The sequence below is a fragment of the Copadichromis virginalis genome, linkage group LG15 (genome assembly GCF_057382275.1).
Source record: "Copadichromis virginalis isolate Kocher_CV1m ecotype Utaka linkage group LG15, C_Virginalis_male_GT1.1, whole genome shotgun sequence".
In the NCBI taxonomy this organism is placed as follows: domain Eukaryota; kingdom Metazoa; phylum Chordata; class Actinopteri; order Cichliformes; family Cichlidae; genus Copadichromis; species Copadichromis virginalis.
Window position 1 is genome coordinate 4,993,240 of NC_140632.1, and position 18,963 is coordinate 5,012,202.

Below are 18,963 nucleotides of genomic sequence, written 5' to 3' on the forward strand. Positions count from 1 at the left end.
TGACAATGGTTGTCAGCTGAAAGCCAAAAAGGTGTTTAATGCACTCACTGTATTTTTTTTAGTTTAAAATCTTAATCTTAAAAGTAACTTGTAACCATAGCTGTTAAATAAATATAATACGGATTGACAGCTCCCCCTTAAAAAAGGCTGAAGTAGAAGCACAAAGCAGCCTTAAATGGAATTCGTCAGCAACTTCACATCAAGCAACTTTATTTAAATACATTCAGTGGATTTCACATTGGTGTAACATCCTTGTTTTTGCCCTCATTTTAGTTTACTTAACACATTTTTCTATATGTTTTCTGAAGATGCCATTCATGTTCCTCACAGTTAACAGGGACACGAGCAGATGCTGCCAATAACACACTGCTGCCCACCTACGCATAAGTGCCCTCCCTCATAATCAGTATGCTTATTTGGCTTTTTTCCAGTTTATGACAAAATTTGCTGGATAAAATGCACGCCTACCGGACCTCCTGAGTGTCGTTCTAATATTAATAGCTGCTTTCACCTTCTGTTGATGCTGTTTTGGTATTTTAATCGGGGCCCTCTCTGTGCAGGTTTCTAATTTGACGCCGTCTCCTTGAATTACTTTTACAAACAAGCATTTATTTTCACTGCTTTGTGAGCAGCGGTGTTGTCCACTGTCATACTGAAATCTATGTATTTCTGCATGCAAACAGGCTTTTTTTTTTGATGATTTTTTTCATCTTTTCAAACCATCCAGAGTAAGAAACTCATTTTAAAGGAATCCTGTAAAATAAATAAATAAAAAACAGAAATCTATCAGATACATCTGTACATCAATCTGACCCTATGATAACTCAATTTATGCAGAATTAACTGATTTTCGAGACCTGAGTCTGATACAAAATGCAAAAAAATGTTAGCAAAATATGTAGTGTTGGCATTTGGCCTGAGCTGGGAGTCTCCACCATATGGCCAGTGTTACACATGTGAGCCAGAAACATTCATAACGCTGCGACATGTCATTCCATGAAACACAGCACCATAAAAACACACATAAAACACAAAGCTGATTACAGGTTTAAAGAAAATCCAGCATATGTAAAGGAATGAATTGCCATTAGAGATTTAGTGCTATACATTAAAGTAATGCCGAGCTAATGTTTCGTTCTTTCTTTCTTTTTTTTGTTTGTTTGTTTTCAAAGCATCCATGTGGCTTTAGCACACACCACCATGGATTATGTCCACCGTGGACATCCAGCCAACAAAGCACTTCTGCGCTCATGGACACAGACCATTAGCTGGAAAAAAACATAAATCTCCTTATAAGAGGAAAAAAGAGATGTTTTAATGACAGATTATATGCATTTAATGGACAAATTTACATCCATGAGCTGCAGCTAAAAGCGTTTGATGCAAACAGATGAATGAATGAAGCTCCGTCAAGGAAGTTACTGTAGAGCACACGGAAATGCCAGTGAAGAGGAGGCCAGGTGAGTGCATACGCAAAAAGTTCGATGGAAACTGGCATCCATCCATCCATCCATCCATCCATCCATCCATCCATCCATCTTCCTAACTGCATTCCCAATTTGGGGTTGTGGGGAGGCTGTCATATACTGGTATACCATGATATGTTTACCAGTCCTTTGCAGTATTCCATTTATGAATGCACATCATTTTGATTATATCAGTTAACTCGAATAAATTAGTTTAAAGCAAACTTGTGACTGAAATACACCTCAAAGAGATTTCATGTTACCAGTTAAAAATACAACAGTTAAACATGAGGTGATGAATGAACCAACTTATTTAAACAAACCGTTTAAGACAAACTTCATTTGACAAATAAATAAAAAAAGGTCCTGCTGATATCAGTAAAAGTCATCTCAACAAAGTGGCACACTATGACAGTAAAGGAGGAAGGATGCACAGTTTGCTGACAGATGCCTCACTCCCTGCCCCGCCCTGACTCGGCTCACCTGTTCAGGGCGTCAAGAGAGCTCCTGGAGATGAGCGTGTCTGTTCTCCCTACACAAGCAGGAGGTGGCCAGGGAGGGCTCGACAGGAAATGCTGGCACGTGCTTTCCCACAGAGGTCTCTCACCCCTTAAAAAACATCCAATGGGGTGTGTGTGTGTGTGTGGATGTATTTGTGGCCACTAGGTATAAGGTGACCGATGCAGGTGTGTTTCTATAGGTTTCCTCTACCCTGAGGTAATATAAAAAGCACACAGTACAGAGCGACTGTATATGTGTTACGTTTGTGGATCGTTCGTGTGTGTGTTTGTGTGTGTGAGAGAGAGCAGGAGGAGCGTGCCCCCTGCGTGCCCCCACGGCCGCCAAACGCCTGGCCACCTGCTCTGGATTTGAGAGCATTCGGATTACACGCGTCACAATGGAGATACGCAAACACAAATATGCCTCCAGCTAACAAAGGACACACACACACACACCAGACAGTATCACTGCTAATTGCTTTCAGCAACTTCAATATTTTCATCGTTTGTGGTATGGTAATGCTGAACGTGATATGGAAGATAACATTTACAGCATGAATACGTTGACTGATGCCTACTGATTCATTTATTCTATGTGTCTGTTGGAGGCTTATGGCGCCAACTGCTGAACTTTGGTGGCTTTTAACAATGTTTTACCACATCTGTTATGACCCACAGTATATCGACTGTCCTGCTTTTCTTTGCAGGGTCAACAAGGAGAAACCATCAGACAATCCCAGCCAAGAAAAGTGCCCAAACACAACATCACTGTGAATAACAACACATAAGCACCATAAGCAGTTTATCCGTGTTGTCTGAGGACCGCATACATCAAAAAAGCCACTGAAAGTTTACTCAGAAGGCCTTTTCCCATATGAACAATGCCTTTTTAGTTGTAGCCTGATGCGTTCACTACCAGCTCTTTCACATCTTCAGTGCTTAACGAGACCAAAGGAATTTGTTGGCAGTGTTTCTCGGGTCTCTCTAAAGTTTTGTCAGCAACCTTAGAATAGCTAAACCTCTGCTGTATCAAATTTAAACGTTCTGTCAAATCTGAGTCCTGCAATACCATGCAAGTGCAACATAAAATAACCAACAACTTGCCCAGTAACGAAGACAGAATCTCAAAAAAGTTTGAGCTTTATTGCATCATGACAGACATATTATGATGGCTTATTAAAGATGGTTGGTGTTAAGGTACTTTCAGCGTTATGATTTAGAAAAACGTGCACATGAATGAAAAACTGTCACTAGTGACGTAATAAAGAGAAACCAAACTGCAAAAATCAGCCAGAAGCCCAGAAGTGGCCATCAGTTGCTTGCATGTAAATTCAACTGCCATCACTTGCTTTTGTATGCATGATGTAATTCACTGCTTTAGTGGCATTTAAGTATATTTTAATGACATGTGTGGACTAAACCTATCACACAAATTACTGGAAGGTGATGTAAATGGATGCCAAGATCCTGACATGCAGCCAAAAAGATGAACTGCGCAAAAATTATCGGTACCCCGAGCGCTCAAGGACATTTAACAAAATTGACCTTGTCGCTCTTTTTTTTATGGCGGTAAAAAAGAAGAGGCGGGCTATTAAAGCGCCACTGGGCTCGTGCTTGTGTGCAAATTCAATCACGGTGGGATTGAAGGGGGGGTGCTCTTCCACTGTCTTCCCTCTCTGCCTTGCCTCTTGTTTCCCCCATGGGGGTGGCTGGTTTGTTTTGCTAATGACCCCATCCTGTTATGACCTCATTCAGTTTGTGCTCAGTAATTGGTGGCACACTGACATACTGGGGTGCCGGAGGAGGGGATCTCATTGTAAACATTTCTCCCCGACAAATAAGGTATTGTTATTAATGATTAACGGCAATGAAGGGGAAGTGTGTGTGTGTGTCCGTGACAGAGAGAAAGAGAAGAAGAAAGAAGATGATGTAGATGATGAATGATTATGACTCGAGGTTTTACTACAGATTAGGGAGGTGGCAGTGATGAAGCATTTTACTTCAAACTTCAAACAGCGGTTTGAAAGCAGACTGCTGTTCATACAGCATAAATATGGTTTAGTCTACTTCAGCACAAGAAACCACACTCGTGGGAGAAGACTGCTGGCTTGACTGTTGTCCAAATGACGATCATCGTCAACCTTCACAAGGAGGCTAAGGCACAGAACATCATGCGCAAACAGCAGGAAGGGCCGCAGCCTTAAGTAGAAAACTAGATTCAAGGAGTGGACCGAGTGCATTTAATGCACTGACAACCGAGTGCATTGTGCCACCATGCACAGGAAAGGGGTTACTAACTATCACAGTCCTAATGTGAAGCCACTCCTGAACCTAAGTGTCTTACTTAGGCTAATGAGAAAAAGAAATGAGCTGTTGCTCAGTGGTCCGAGGTTTTTTAGATTTAAGTAAATTTGTTTATTTCTTTCAGAAATCAACATCCTGGAGTCTGGAAGGTGTGAAGTGTGACGTTTCTGCAGTCTGTGATGATTTGTGATGCTATGTTATCTGCTTGCGTTGATAGTGGTTGGCCCACCATTCTTTTATGTTATTGTTAAGAGGAGGATGAGAAACACCCAACCCCAAAATACAGCAACCCTAACGCCTTTATCGCAGCATCCAGGGCTTCAGTAACACCTCAGCAGAGCCACAACCTGACTGGCTTCATGCCACACTGCACTGATGCAGTAATTCATTCTAAAGGATCACCAGCCAAATACTGAGCACATAAATGGCCATACTTTGAGAAGTGAAATGTTTCTGTAATGTAAATCCTTTTAAAAATTGTTCTAAAGAAATATCCTAATAATAAGAGATACTGGATTTATGATTTTCAGCTATTATCATCAAAAATAAAGCAAAATTTCATTTTATGTGTAACGAACATACAACCAATGAAATTTAACTAATTTTCAACCACATTATGAAACAATTAATATTTTCAAGATATGCAATATTTTTTTGAAGGGGTCTTGTTGGCATAACTGATTCACTACTGTTTTTCTTTGGAAATGGTAAGAAGATAGGCAAAACACATGTGTTAATGTGGGGTCCTGCTGATGTTTGACAGTGACTAGTAGCTCTAGTATGCGTCTACGTTATTTTCAAGAATGGGAAAATGCACTTTGATGACACTGCAGATTGTTCTATAAAATTAAAAAAAAAAATGGTTAAAAAAAAGGCCATAGCTATGCTGAAATTCAATTCAAGTTCATATTTTTCCGAGAAAAAAATCCCCCAAACTCACGAGACCTATTCTGGTGATTTCCCGAGGACCGACACTATGAACAGCAATATTCACTAGGGGTGTAACCTGATCTATTTTTACCTAAATGTTATAAAATGCTGTCATTCTCTGGAATTTCATTTATTTCAGCCAAAGCCCACAAAGAATGGAGCCAATTAATGTGAAAATTAACGATGTCTGACTAATTAAAACTATCATAAAAGCTCCATTTTTAAGAACCAACTGCAATAAAAGTTGGTTCCCCTTCACTGGTTAGATTCCATTATAATAATGTATTTTTCTACTTATAATTTTGCTTGACCGTGCTTGCAAGCATACCAGTATTTGCAAACAGGTTGTCCCATTCTTCTCAGATGATCGTTTGCATTACAGATTTTTGTTTCTCTGACTTCCTCTTTAGAAAACTGGTAAGGTGTTCCAGCAGATTAAAGACAGGAGACATAAGGCCGCTCCTAGTTTTCTTTTGTTTTTTTCTAGCCTTATTGAGCCAGGTAATATCTTTCCTCATTTACCATTCCCGGATACAAACTCAATTAATCAGGGGTATCAAACATAAAGTGCGGGGACCATAATAAGCCAAGCAAAGACTCCAATCCAGCTCACAGGGTCGTTTTGGAAACATGAAAGAGGGCGTAGTGAAAAGGTGAGGATGTTCACGTGTTTCTTTCATAACATCGTTCATGTAATTGATCTGGAAATTACAAGAAGACTTTTTTCTACATTGAGCTACATTTTTAATTTGATCAGTTCTATTACAATCATGTCTTCATGTGCTGACTATTTGGTTAAATTGTATACAATAAGCAGACAATTGTGAATATTCCTTTACTTCTGCTACAATGATTCTGACTGGTTACTTGTGGATATTTACAGTGAGGAATCGCAGCTTCTGCCCAAATACATCACAATGCTGTTTCACCACTTCATAAAGTGAGCATCTGAATTTGCTGCAATAAAGTGGTGGATATAGTTGTTATCTGCATAAGAGGTGAAAAAGTTCCCGTCTCATCCTCCAACTCTTTCCCCAAATTCTTCATTTGACTAAGGGATGGAGGCTCGGTCGTGCACAGATGGGTGGTATACTATTCAAGTCATAATCCATCATAAAATTGTACCCTTAAGGATTATGTGTGTGCGTGTGTGTGTGTGTGTGTGTGTTACATGGTTGCATGTGTCCTGGGCCATTTGTGCATTTCTCTAATGTGGCTGTCTACATGCCATTATTGAAATGAGTTAAATGAGACGTATATCATTATAATGTGCTTGTGTATGTGTGTGTGTCTGTGCATGTATGAAACATCAAATGCACATCAAAAAAGTCGCATGTCTGCTTATCAGTATTACACTAATTATCATTGATGTTTAGCGTGCAATTACACCATATTATTCCCAATAATTATAGAGCACGTATTAATCAATTAACATGTACTGAGAGCGTGCCCTTGCATGCTCTGCTGGCATTACATTGTGCTTGCGAGTTCCACAGGACAACCACACACACACACACACACACACACACACACACACACACACACACACACACACACACACACACACACACACACACAAAACCCCAACAATCAAAAAGAACAACAACAAAAAAAACCAAAACGTAATCTCCGGCTTGAGTGTGGTTTGTATTTGGAAGAACAAAAACGCTCCACGTGTGCACGTGTCCCTGCAAATACATCCGTAAAGGCAAGAACACACTTACACAGTATTGCTTTTTACTTTCAGTGGGTGGCAGAAAAAGTAATTTCTCCAGCCCTCCCTTCCTCCTCCTCACCTCTCCTCTCCATCCTCACCCCACTATCACATCAGGCAGGGTCTACTTATAGTACCAGCCAGAGAGAAGAGAATAGGGAGAGAAAGGGTATTATGACAGTGAGGAGAGAAAAGAGAGGGAGCGAGAGAAAAGAAGGGCAGACAGGGTATTATGAGAGAGAGGGATGAGAGCAGTGAAGGCATTTGGAGTCTTTATTCGCCTTCCTAAGCCTCGGGCTCTTCTCCCAATCCGATTGGTCGATACGGCCAGCCATGTAAATGAAATGCAAAGCAGAGAGAGACCCTGACTTCCCTTTGCCAATTTGTGGGGCCCTTTCTCTCTTCCTCTGCCGATGGCTCCGTTCTTTTATCAGTCTGTCTTCCTCTCAACGTGACGCCTTTCTTCCTCAGTATCACAGTTTGCCGCCTTCAACCTCTGATTCTCCCTCTCTCGCTCTGGCAGATAATGATTTGCCTTTTTTCTCTGAGAGCTGAACTTTGCACTTCTCTAATGTTCGGCTCGAAAAGGATTTAATCCGCCAAGGCTTCTTCTTTTTTTTTTTATTTCCTGGGAAACGCTAGTGGTGATTAAGCATATGCTCTTTTGCATGCGTGCAACAATGCTTGTGTATGTGCAGAAGCATATATGTCCTGTTGTGCTCTTTGTGCGACTCTCTACTGGAGTCCATTAGACATTTTTAGCTTTGCAGTCGCATGAGGAAAAACTGCAAAGGTCTGAAAAGTGTTTGGCTCAAAATAATCTAAATATGCACTGGACATTTCATAGAACTGAAACGGTCTTCCATCACTGGAGAAGGAGAGTCTGCTGGCACTAAACTCTTAGGCCAGAGTTTCAGTAATGGGGGCCCTCGCTGTGTAAAGCTCTGGCTGTGAGATTTAGGTTGCTGCTTATTTATTTTACAGAGTCTAATCAGCTCCAGCAGTGTGTGTGTGAGAGTGTGTTTTTAAACTGCATGGGACTGGGTGACAGGCCAATAGATGAAGACTGGACTGATGGCAGTTTTAAGTGCAGAGAAATGCTACAGTCTGTCCCAGATTAAAGATGCCCTCCACCGCTGTAATCCCTGAAATGCTGTCAAATTGGTATTTCCTTTCCTTCCCTCCCCTTCACTGAACATACCAACACTGAGAGTGAGCATCACAGCATGACGTGCATGGCCTGGACCGAATGAACTCTAACTTAATCTAATTAATTTCTTTGCCTTAATTTCAGGCCTCGCTTCAGTTGGCGCACTTCATCAGAAAAGTGAGTAATGTAACTCCGACAGAGCAGAGACGAGGGAAGAGAGCAGCACATCCGAACATCAGAAAACAAATATTTTGAAACTGGAAGCCAAAATGAACATGAGAGAGATGTTTTAGTAAATGATATGGTGAGGCAGAAAAGTGAGAAGCATCACCCGAATTGCAGCCAGAGATGAGAACTGGTCAGTGTGCACTGGACAGTTCATCAGGCAAACGCTGCCATCTGCAGGCTGTTGTTTGAAGCACATCGAGATTTCGATAATTCTTGGACATCTGTGGTATCAATCAAAATATCCACTGCTGGTGTCACGGCTAACAGATGGATCCAAGTGCAGACTGCGTGCTGGTAAGCAAAAGGTTGACAATTTTTTAACACAGAAGGAAAACCACAGTGATGTGTATATTCAGTGAATGAGGCAGGGGTTCAGGGCTCCAGGGGAGGGAATCCACACTCGCTCTCCACTCAGCCCAAACTCCTCACGCTCGCTCGCTTCTCCAAGGCCACTCTCGCTCAAATTTCCACTTATGTTAACACACACACACACACGGGGATCACAGGTCTGGGTCCGCCACAAGTTCCAGAGAGACCGATTAGATCAAAACACCACACAGCACCGAGAGAGTTTCTTTCAGAAAGAGAGCTGAGAGCACGAACACGGGAGGTTCAACGTTCCAGCGCCGACTACTCTGTGCCGCAGCGTTAAATAGGCCAGAGGGACGCTGCCTGATCAGCAACAGGTGTTGTAATCACTGCTGGCGCGTGGGCCAAGGGTGAGAGCCCACAATGAGCTCCACCCAGGCAAGCAGGAGAAAAAACAGAACAAACTTGTGGCCAACATGAGCAAGCCAGAGAGGCACAGGGACCATGACAGCTGGGAAATTTGTGGTCAAGAATAAAACTAATAATGAATAATTCTGTGTCATTTTTTTTCTTTTTTATAAATAAATAAATGAACAAATAATTTAAAAAAAAATCTTACTATAGATTTTTTCCCCAGGTACTATTTTTTAAAACCATGCTGCTTGTAAACATTGCCATTTTTTTTCTTATTTTCAAAGTGTGTATAATGAAGCCAACCCACACTCAGTAGCCAGTTCAAACGTATTTTCTCGCTCATCTCTCACAGTGTTTAACCATTCAGAGAGATCAGGTTTCAGTTTGGGCTGCATTTATCTGAAATTTCTGCTTCCTGCAGTGCAATGAGTGGAATTTCTTTTGAAGTGAATTTTGATCTGTATGAAAGGGGCAAGAGCTTTGGCTACAGAAGCTTTTTCATTCCTAAGAGAGGTAGAGTGGGTTGTATACTAATGGAGAGGTCACAGGTTTGATTCCATTTATCCTAGTCAAAGTGTCCTTGGGCAACATATGGAGTACAAGGGCAGAGTTTGAGTGTGTGTGTCATTGAACATTATAGTGTTTGAAGGTACAGTTTACTTCTTGATGTATTCTCAATCATCCAGGAAAGTAAATCTCCAAAAGTTGATTCTGTTCATCTGGACGTCACCAGGGAGGATATGAAAAGTGGCAGGTTAGCCTTCTTAGACTGTGAGATTTCCATCAGTATGGGGGACATCTAAAAGCTGACGTGTGCCATAAACCTACACATACGGATCAGTATTTAAGATTTGACTCTCATCATCCACTGGAGCACAAACTGGGTGTCATCAGGACGCTACAACACAGAGCGAACACCATCCCCACTGACACAGCGGCCAGGGAGGCAGAAGAACAGCACATCAAGAAGGCCCTGAGTAAATGTGGTTATCCCAGCTGGACGTTTGTCAAAGCTGGAAAGGCACCTAAAGAAAGCTCCAGCCAATCCAGGAGAGAAGGACAACCGCTGCCCAAGCGAAAACCTCTAGTGATCCCATATGTGTCAGGAGTATCGGAGCAGTTGAGATGCATTTTTTCTAAACACCGGGTCTCTGTGGCTTTTAAACCCCAAAACACGCTGCGCCAAAAATTGGTCCACCCCAAGGATCGGGTCCCCCGACACAAACAGAGCAACATAGTGTACGCTGTGCCAGGAGGATTGCCAGGATTTATACATCGGGGAAACCAAACAACCTCTGGCGAAGCGGATGGCACAACACAGAAGAGCTACCTCGTCAGGCCAGGACTCGGCAGTCTATTTACACCTACAGGCCAGTGGATACTCTTTCAAGGATGAGGATGTATACATCCTGGACAGGGAGGAACGCTGGTTTGAGCACGGAGTCAAGGAGGCCATTTACGTGAAAAGGGAAAGACCATCTCTGAATCGAGGAGGGGGCCTAAGGGTACATCTTTCGCCATCTTACAATGCTGTGATTGCAGCCATTCCCCAACTCTCTGTGAATGGGACTCATGGCCATTGATCAGTGGTCTTTGATCAGTGGGTTTTGGTCAGCGGTTGTTGATCAGTGGTCATGAGAATTTGCATAATTACGATTAAGGAACTGACCTCCCAGCCCATTGTTCCTTCAGTGGGCTCGTTTCAGTCATTATGCAAATGTAGTGTTTATAAGATTTGGGGAAACCTGCAGTCAGCTGAGACTGAAGACGTCGCTTGGATGAGTGACAAAACGTTTCTCCCACAAAACGCTACGTCCAGATGAACAGAATCAACTTTTGGAGGTACAGTTTACTTATTACTTATTGTCTGCAGATTAGACATGCAACCGTCCTGTCTCCAGACAGCTGGCAAGAACCAACTACAACAGCGGGTTATAAGCCAACATTATGCTAGCTAATGTTGGCTTGAGTGTCTCTGATACATAGTTAGATTACATTCTCACATCATATGAGAGCTTATTCACTAAGTGTGTGTCCAACACTGTCAGATCCATTTCAAAGACACTCTTACTAATACTGGTTAACATCAGCTAATCGAGGCTAGGAGTGGCTAACGGAAGCTAACAGCAGCAAAAACGGCAAAGCTTACTGAGAGAAAAATTCAGGATATCCTCAACAACCCACCTCACTATCAAGTCAGACTCTTTTCACAAATCTCCTCCAGAGTCAATAGATGGGGACACGTAATAACAGTGGACTGGCAGCTAGTAGTGAGATGTTATACGCTATAACTTTAAAAGGCATAGAACAAACCACTGCATGGACATGTGACTGAATTTATTTAACATGTGTATGAATTGCTGAATATGGGGGTTGTTTGTAGTCTAAAAGCACTTTGAGTGCTAAGTAAGATTAGCGTGCAAGTAACTGGTTCACATGGAAAGCAACAGAAGTGGAAAGTAATTAAGTATAAATACTTTGTTACTGTACTTAGGTAGAATTTTCAGTTTTTTCTTCTGATAACTTTTTACTTAAACAAATATCTGTACTTTCTATTCCTTACATTTTCAGACTTGCTTCTTTAAGCTGTAGGAAGGCAGACGAGACAGGAGAGAAAGAAGACAGGTTATAATTAAATTTAAGGACTGCTCAGCGACACCTGATAAACTGCAGATTTAAAGGTTACATGAAATGTCATCATATGACATATTGGATTTGTACACGATGTGTTTTGATAAATTATGTATTTCCATTTTGTGAAACATCCTGCAAAACAAACTAAGTATATCAACTTTGTGTTATTCAAGTGTTGCATGAAAGTACTGGGTAGTTTTGTCCAGGATAAACAGGTTAGTTTGCAGTACATAATCTAGTGTAATACTCTCCAAAGACGTCTCTGTGAATACTTTTCATGGGAAATACTTACAGCAAAGTAATGTCTCTAAAATTTCTCCACTTTCCCGGGATCCCATTTTTGGTGTTCCATAATGCTAGAAAAGCATTAAGTGAACACCCATTTTAGCAACTTGCAATTTAACCAAAAAACACCTAAATCACAAGACGTTAATCTGGAAATGTGTGTCTTTGTGTGTATAGGCATGCACCATAATGAGTAGCGTGGGGGAAGCTAGACAACAGCTTTTTGACAAGAAGGAAGAGGCCTACCAAAACACATGTCAGCCACACACACACACACACACACACACACACACACACTCTCCTCATCATCCTCTCCTTCCTCATCCTCCCATCAGCCCTCTCACTTCCTTGGTTCTCCCTTCCTCCTTCCCAACATCCCCTCCTCTTCACTGTCCTGCCAAGCTGACAGCTCCAAGCTCCGTGGAAAATGAGTCTCACTCGCATTACAATCGCGCGGGACAGATTCCATTAGCACTATCTGAAATTGAGCACGGGGAGCAGGGAGCGGGCGGCAGCGGCGCACGCCCCTTATCAGAGGGAGAGGGTGAGCTCCTCTGACGTCACTAATCCACTGGGTGGGATTGAGCAGACACACACACACGCACATACACAGCGTGGGGAAGACAGGATTCTCACACACACATTTTTTTATATACTAAAAGACACCAGGCACAAACAGGTAGAGGAACAAATCCACACACATGCATGCACAAACACTAAAAAACCCACACACGTGCAGGCGTGTGGCAAACAAAAGGAAAAACAGACATTAAAACATTTGTGCTGCAAATGCAACACCAGAGGAGCTTCAGTGAGTCTCTGCACTCACTTTACACGTCCCTGGAACTTATATTTAACGGGGTAATGAAAAGCTGACGTACATGATGAAACTGGAAGAAAACAAGCAACACATCAGTTCTCCGCCTCTGCGTGTGTTTGTGTGTGTGTGTGTGTGTGTGTGTGTCAGTGGTTTCCTGAGGAGTGCTGGCAGGTCTGTTTGGTGGTGCTACTGGTGGGATTTGTAGCACGTCAGTCTCTTGGTCTAAGATGAAACTGAGCCTCTCTCGCACTCACTGTGCGATCCCAACCTCTGCTGCCCGCTTCTTGTCCCGTCTCCCCCGCTCCAATAATTCATACAAATGCAGATTCCACATATAAGTGAACACACACGTGCATCTGCAGGAACGCCCCACACATACCCCCCAGTGTCCTCATCCCCGTAGTTATTAACCCTTGACACATAAATCCAAGGGTATGTGGGTGTGAGATATTAGCCCCGTGTGTGTGTGTGTGGGAGGGAGGATGGGGTTAATCTTTATGTAGTGGGGATCTTTCACACAAGATCACTCAATTTAAATAGAGTGGGAACACTTTGATGTCTCCAGCCCTCCCTTCTTCCTTCGTTCTCCAACTCTCATTCACCCCTCTAATTTGCTTCATGTTGCCCCCCTCTGTGCCCCTGCGATAAGGTGTAATGAGAAATGTTTTCGAAATGGCTCTCACCTACCATGCGACGCTAATTGAGCATGTGCTTGATACAGCCAAAAAGGAGAGCGCTCGTCTCTGACCGCTGACGTCGCTGAGGAGAAGAAAATGAGAAAAGGAGCATTTAGTTTTCCCCAGTTTCCCCAGCCATGAGGCGACTGAATAAAACAAAACTGATGCATATGTTTGCATTAACTGAACCGAACAACCCTTCCCCCTCAAAGACACAAAGCAATGAGAGTACGTACCATCTTCATTAGTTGTCATTTACAGGGAATTACGGAGATGCCTCCTCAGGGCTGTATCAGGGAGGAAGAGAAGGAACTTTGGGAATATTTGAAAACAGAAATGTTTGGCCTATATTCATTTAGCATCAGAGGGAAGGCGCTACACATAAAAAAAAACAACATAACATAAAATACAAAAAAGATTCAACAGCAAACTGAGCAGAACAGAAACTAAAAGATGAAAAAAGCTAGTGTCACGACACATTTCGTTTAGGTTCCTTTCTCTGTCATATGTCAACACGTTCATCCACCCACATCCAGTCTGGGCCTCCCTCTCTCAAACTGGGATGTGTGAGGATTGCGTCCGTGGTGGTAGAGCGGGAGACCGCTTGGTGAGACTAAAACTGTGTGGATTACCAATCCACTGCCACAGCGTCACCTCCCTAACAGGATAACACCGCATAATAAACTCCATAAAATAATCAAACTTATTACAACTCTTAACCCCTGTTTAATACAGTCAGCTCAGCTTACGTGTGTTGGTATTCACCACTAGTCGAGCCACAAAAGAGAATAGTCTTATAAGACCAGAGAACACAGGACAGCATATTGTGATGCCTTAATATTGGCTTTAATTGGATTTGTAAATTATGTGGCTAAATTAGCACTTTTTGCTGCTTGGGGATTTAGTGAAATGTGTAGCAGGAAAGGAAAAAAAAGGGGAAAGTCTTAAAGTTAATTAATCATCTGTGGCTCCAGATTAATTAAAGTTTCCCAGTGTTTGTAGTTAATGGGGAGATTGATGGAACAATGGCTTGAACGCCCCCTGCCTCCTCGAGAGCAGAGAGCTGAGTCCACAGAGACGTACTTCAGAGCCTTTGATTATCACACATCCTCCACACACACATATGTACACATGCATGAAAACACACACACACACACACACACACACACACACACACACACACACACACACACACATATATATATATATATAAATACACAGAGACCGGAGAGTCCCCTTCAAACTTCCTAGTCACAGATATCATTACTCCCATTGAGGGATTCACATTAATTAGCTGGGATCAAAACCTACAAATCCCCCCACTGAGAATTCCTCTGTTCGCCTAAACTATACCACCATCATTTATGCCACATCCCCTGACACACAACCACATACAGAATACAGCCAGATATCCCTGTTAGTGGGCCAGGGGTAAAAACAAGCTGTTGGGCACCCTTTCGCTGTCCCTATCCTTCCTTGTTCAGCTGTTTTAAACTTATTCAAATCCATTACAAGTTTAACCTGTACCATACACATTACCAGCAAACAGCTTTCTCCACCTAATAGCCAGCTCAGTACGCATTTAATGTATTCAAAGGTTGTAGTTGAGCAAAAATAAGGGACAGTAGACTTAACTATGGAGAGAAAAGCATTATGGGAATTCTGCAGAGGCTTAGGAGGATGCATGTGAGTGCATTCTAGGAAGCCATCAGTGCACTGCCCAGTGATAACGATGCTATGTTTAGGATACTTGCTGGTTGAAAAGTTAGCTACATGAAAGGATCTGCAAGCTATATGTATGCATACTGACAGACTGTATGTTTGTGTATCTTTTATATAAAATCTGTAGCTGTTTCACATATTTTTGATAGTGCCCCCAAAGTGGTACTAGACAGCTAGATAACATATTAGCACCTACATGCAGAACATACATACTACCATGCAGTAGTATGCTGGGACCTTCACAGTGATCAGGTCACAAATTCAGGTCCCAACTTTCCAATATGAAATATTTTGCTTACTATTTGTTAAGCACTAAGTTATGGTTAATCAAAAAAAAATAAAAAAAAAATGAAAGGATAAATAAATCTTGGCTACATTCATAGGATCATGTTTGGTTTAAAAGGCGCCGTTTGACAACTTGAAGCACATGTTATGTAGCTCCTTTTTACAGCTTACCACATTTACCAGTCATAGTGCAAAAGATAGATGCAGCTCCTGTGATGTCACCCATTGGTTTGTGAAGTTCTGGTCTCAGACGAGAGTTGAGCATTTTCACCATCACCATCTTGATGTTTTTGAAGCCATATATGATAGTGGCGGGTCAGAGGGCAGTTTCTATATGCGTTACAGTCTTTTTGCAACCACGTGTATCGCCCCCTGGTGGTTGCAAAAAAGAATCCAGGTTACAGGTTCTTATGCACAGATCACTTTTCAGACCCAAAGGTAACGTCCATCGTTTAATGATTTTATATGCTTTTTGTCACATGACCACCAGAGGTCTTACACATAGTTTGGCTTGTTTTCTTTTCATCGGTGGTTACTGTTTGGATAAAAACTTCCAAATGAGGCTGTAGAGTGGATTACTTACTGGTTATACAGTAATAGCAGCAACCAGCCTGCTGAATGGGTCATCTGATGTGTCTTAGGCTGGGATATCATCTAGATGCCAGATCCCTCAAGCACATCTCTTACTTTGACTATTTTTTATGTCATTACAGTGCATCTGGTGCAAGCATCGAACATTAAATGCATCACATTGATGTTCTAAAGTGAACTGCACTCAAACCAATGGACAAAGAGAACTGGTAGTGAATTTTCTCTTTCTGCAAAGTTGGCGTTTTTGAGTGTACGGAAATTTTCTTCTAAAAAATGTGCCTATGATTAAAATTAAGAACATATTGCCGCTCATGAGATGAAAATTGTAGTGCATGCACCCAAATTAAAACTGTGCATACCGTCTCTCGAGTTTTAGCAGTCTTTGGGTTTTCTCTTTTCCTGCTTTGAAAGACTTTAAATGTAGCGTGTCGGCACGACACCCGTGAAAAACGCTTATTCAAAAGCAGAAAGCCTCCTCCTCATGGTTGAAGTGACATAATTTCTGTACAAACTCCTGAATAACACCACTCCACGCAGGGCTTCGGGAGCCTTTCACCAGGCACCCTGAATTCTTTGCAAAGTCTTTTATATTTCTGCTTGAAATCAAGCCGCCTGTAATTTTGCCGGCATTTGCAGCTCGTTATCACATTTGCGCGGTGATGTACCGTACTCGACTGCCAAAAGTGCTCATAAAACAGATGATTATTTAAAACAGGTGATGCAACTCAAAGCAACCCTGCTCATGGTGTGGAAACCTCGGAGCTGGTAGAGGGCGCCCTCTGCTGGAGCCTTCTTGTTTCCCTTGTTAAACAGAAAGGACAGCACGGCAAACTTTGAACTGGTTTATTGACATGTGTATAGCGATTGTCTGTGCACCGGACGATTACAGAAGAATATGTTATAAAATAATACAAAATAGCTGTACACAACACAGATTATAGTTAAAGGAATGCATTGTTAACTGTGAGGTTTTATGCTGTATTATACATATCAGCTACTCACTCGCCTACGATGAGACGAGCTCATAAGTTGAGGAAGTTGAGGTTTGGCCATCTGGTTATGAAGGTCAATTAATAGATATGATAACAAACGAAGTTAGGGAAGAGCTGATGATGTTACTGGTGGTATCAAACAACCTGATGCTGAGCTAAAATACTTAGTCTCTAATTTTTTAACTAATACTAAAATCTAAAACTCAAAAAAAGTTACATATGGATGTCCATAACCCAAAGTGAGTCATAGAATAAAACAAAAAGAAAACTCAAACAAATATTGTACGTTAGCTCATAAACTAGAACCCAGTGGGGGTGCTGCAACTGTTCTCCATCCACATGCCAATGGTGTTACATGTTGTACTGTATATATGCATATCTCTCTCTCTATATATATTTTGTCAAAAGCAAGATTCACTGGATTTGGTGTGATTTGCGAAGGCCAGCTAATACACATGATTTCATTGCCTGTTTCATGCGACCCGTAAGTGGTTGACCTGTGGTGATCTACCCGACTGTTTGCCCTCTAGAATTTGGACATAAGATGTGGCTGCTCTCACATCGAACGCCTTAATCTGGAACTTTTTTTCACTCAAAGTGCCTTTTATCAGGCATCTTTCAGCTGTGACTCTAAAATCCTTAATCCTGAGCAACAGTAACACAACCCTCATCCACCACACTACAAATCTTATATTTAGACTTTAAAGGAGACCTATTATGCCTTTCCTCTTGTTCTGTCATACACATGCTTATACAAAAGTGGATGTTGATATTAATAATGGTCGACCTTTCAAATAACGAGGTAAAGCTTCAAACGACCCAAAAGGCTCTGTTTTCTTCTACATCTGCGCCCATATGATTACGGTCATCTCAGGAATTCAGCTCTAACAATGAGACCAGGAGCCCCACCCACCCTCTGTTTAAACAGTCTTTGAGTGAGGGGCAGCCAATCAGAATAAAGTTAAAAGCGTGGGCGGGGAGCCAAAATGGCTTTTATTCACACAATAAATGAACTGAGTGGGCTGTCAAGGTAAATAAGGATTATTCTGAACTGTGAACCATGCAAAGCTACTGAAGAAGCATAAGAGGTCCCCTTCAAATGGAAAACATGCTGTCTTTCATTAGCTTTAAATGCTCCATGACGGGTCCAAATACAAAATGTAAACAAGTATCGATGTGAATGTCTTTCTGTGATGAATTGGTTTGGTGGAAAATATTAGCATAGTAGTACAAAGTGGGATTCAAGAGGTCTCATTCACAAAGATCGTGGATCTATCAAGTATGAGGATCTATTTAGGCGCTCGTTCTTTTTTCCTCTTGCTTTAAAGCCCACCTCCCCCAAAAAACAACAAAAACAAAACAGAAATGCTGCAGTTTTTAACCAACGAAGGACTCGGAAGACAGCTCAAACGTTCTCAGCATGAATTGCAAGTTGGCGCTCCACCGTGCAAAGTTTTCGAGTACGTGTACGTGTAGTGTACATACTGTATGTGTACGTTCAGCACATGCAAGCTAGACACAATTTTTTCACGTGAGTGTATTTCTTTCTTTTTTTCCTGTTTTTTAAATCAGTTATGTCTTTCATACTTGAGGCTATTATTGAATTTACTTGTTGAGCTAGTTCACCAAGCTACACCTAATATTCAGTTACAAAAATAGTATCACAATATAGACCATTCAATATGAGCACCAGGGAAGGCTAAATATAGCCCAAAGTATTTTGGCTACATTCATTGTCTGGGCAATGTTTTACGGTAGCAGAGTGTGTGTGAAAGTGTGTGTGTTCGTTAGACACAGTGTTGGCAATGTTTTCTCACTCACAAGCTCCCCTACATCTACCGCACGATTATATCTCGTAACATACACAACTTGCGTACGTACACTGAGTAACAACAGTTAACTAAAACCAATTGTCAGATAGAAAAATAGTTGCTGTATAATT

General features: G+C 41.7%; 1 long non-coding RNA gene across 1 annotated transcript in view; it reads right to left on the bottom strand.

The window, feature by feature from the left end:
* Positions 1 to 13,722, bottom strand: part of LOC146691594 (uncharacterized) — a 28,823-nt gene extending 15,101 nt beyond the window's left edge. Inside the window, exons 1-2 of the long non-coding RNA XR_014915073.1 lie at positions 13,668 to 13,722; positions 13,442 to 13,513 (exon numbers count right to left, since the gene is read on the bottom strand). This is a non-coding gene — a long non-coding RNA (uncharacterized LOC146691594). The remainder of the gene's footprint in view (positions 1 to 13,441; positions 13,514 to 13,667) is intronic.
* Positions 13,723 to 18,963: the final 5,241 nt, after the last annotated feature.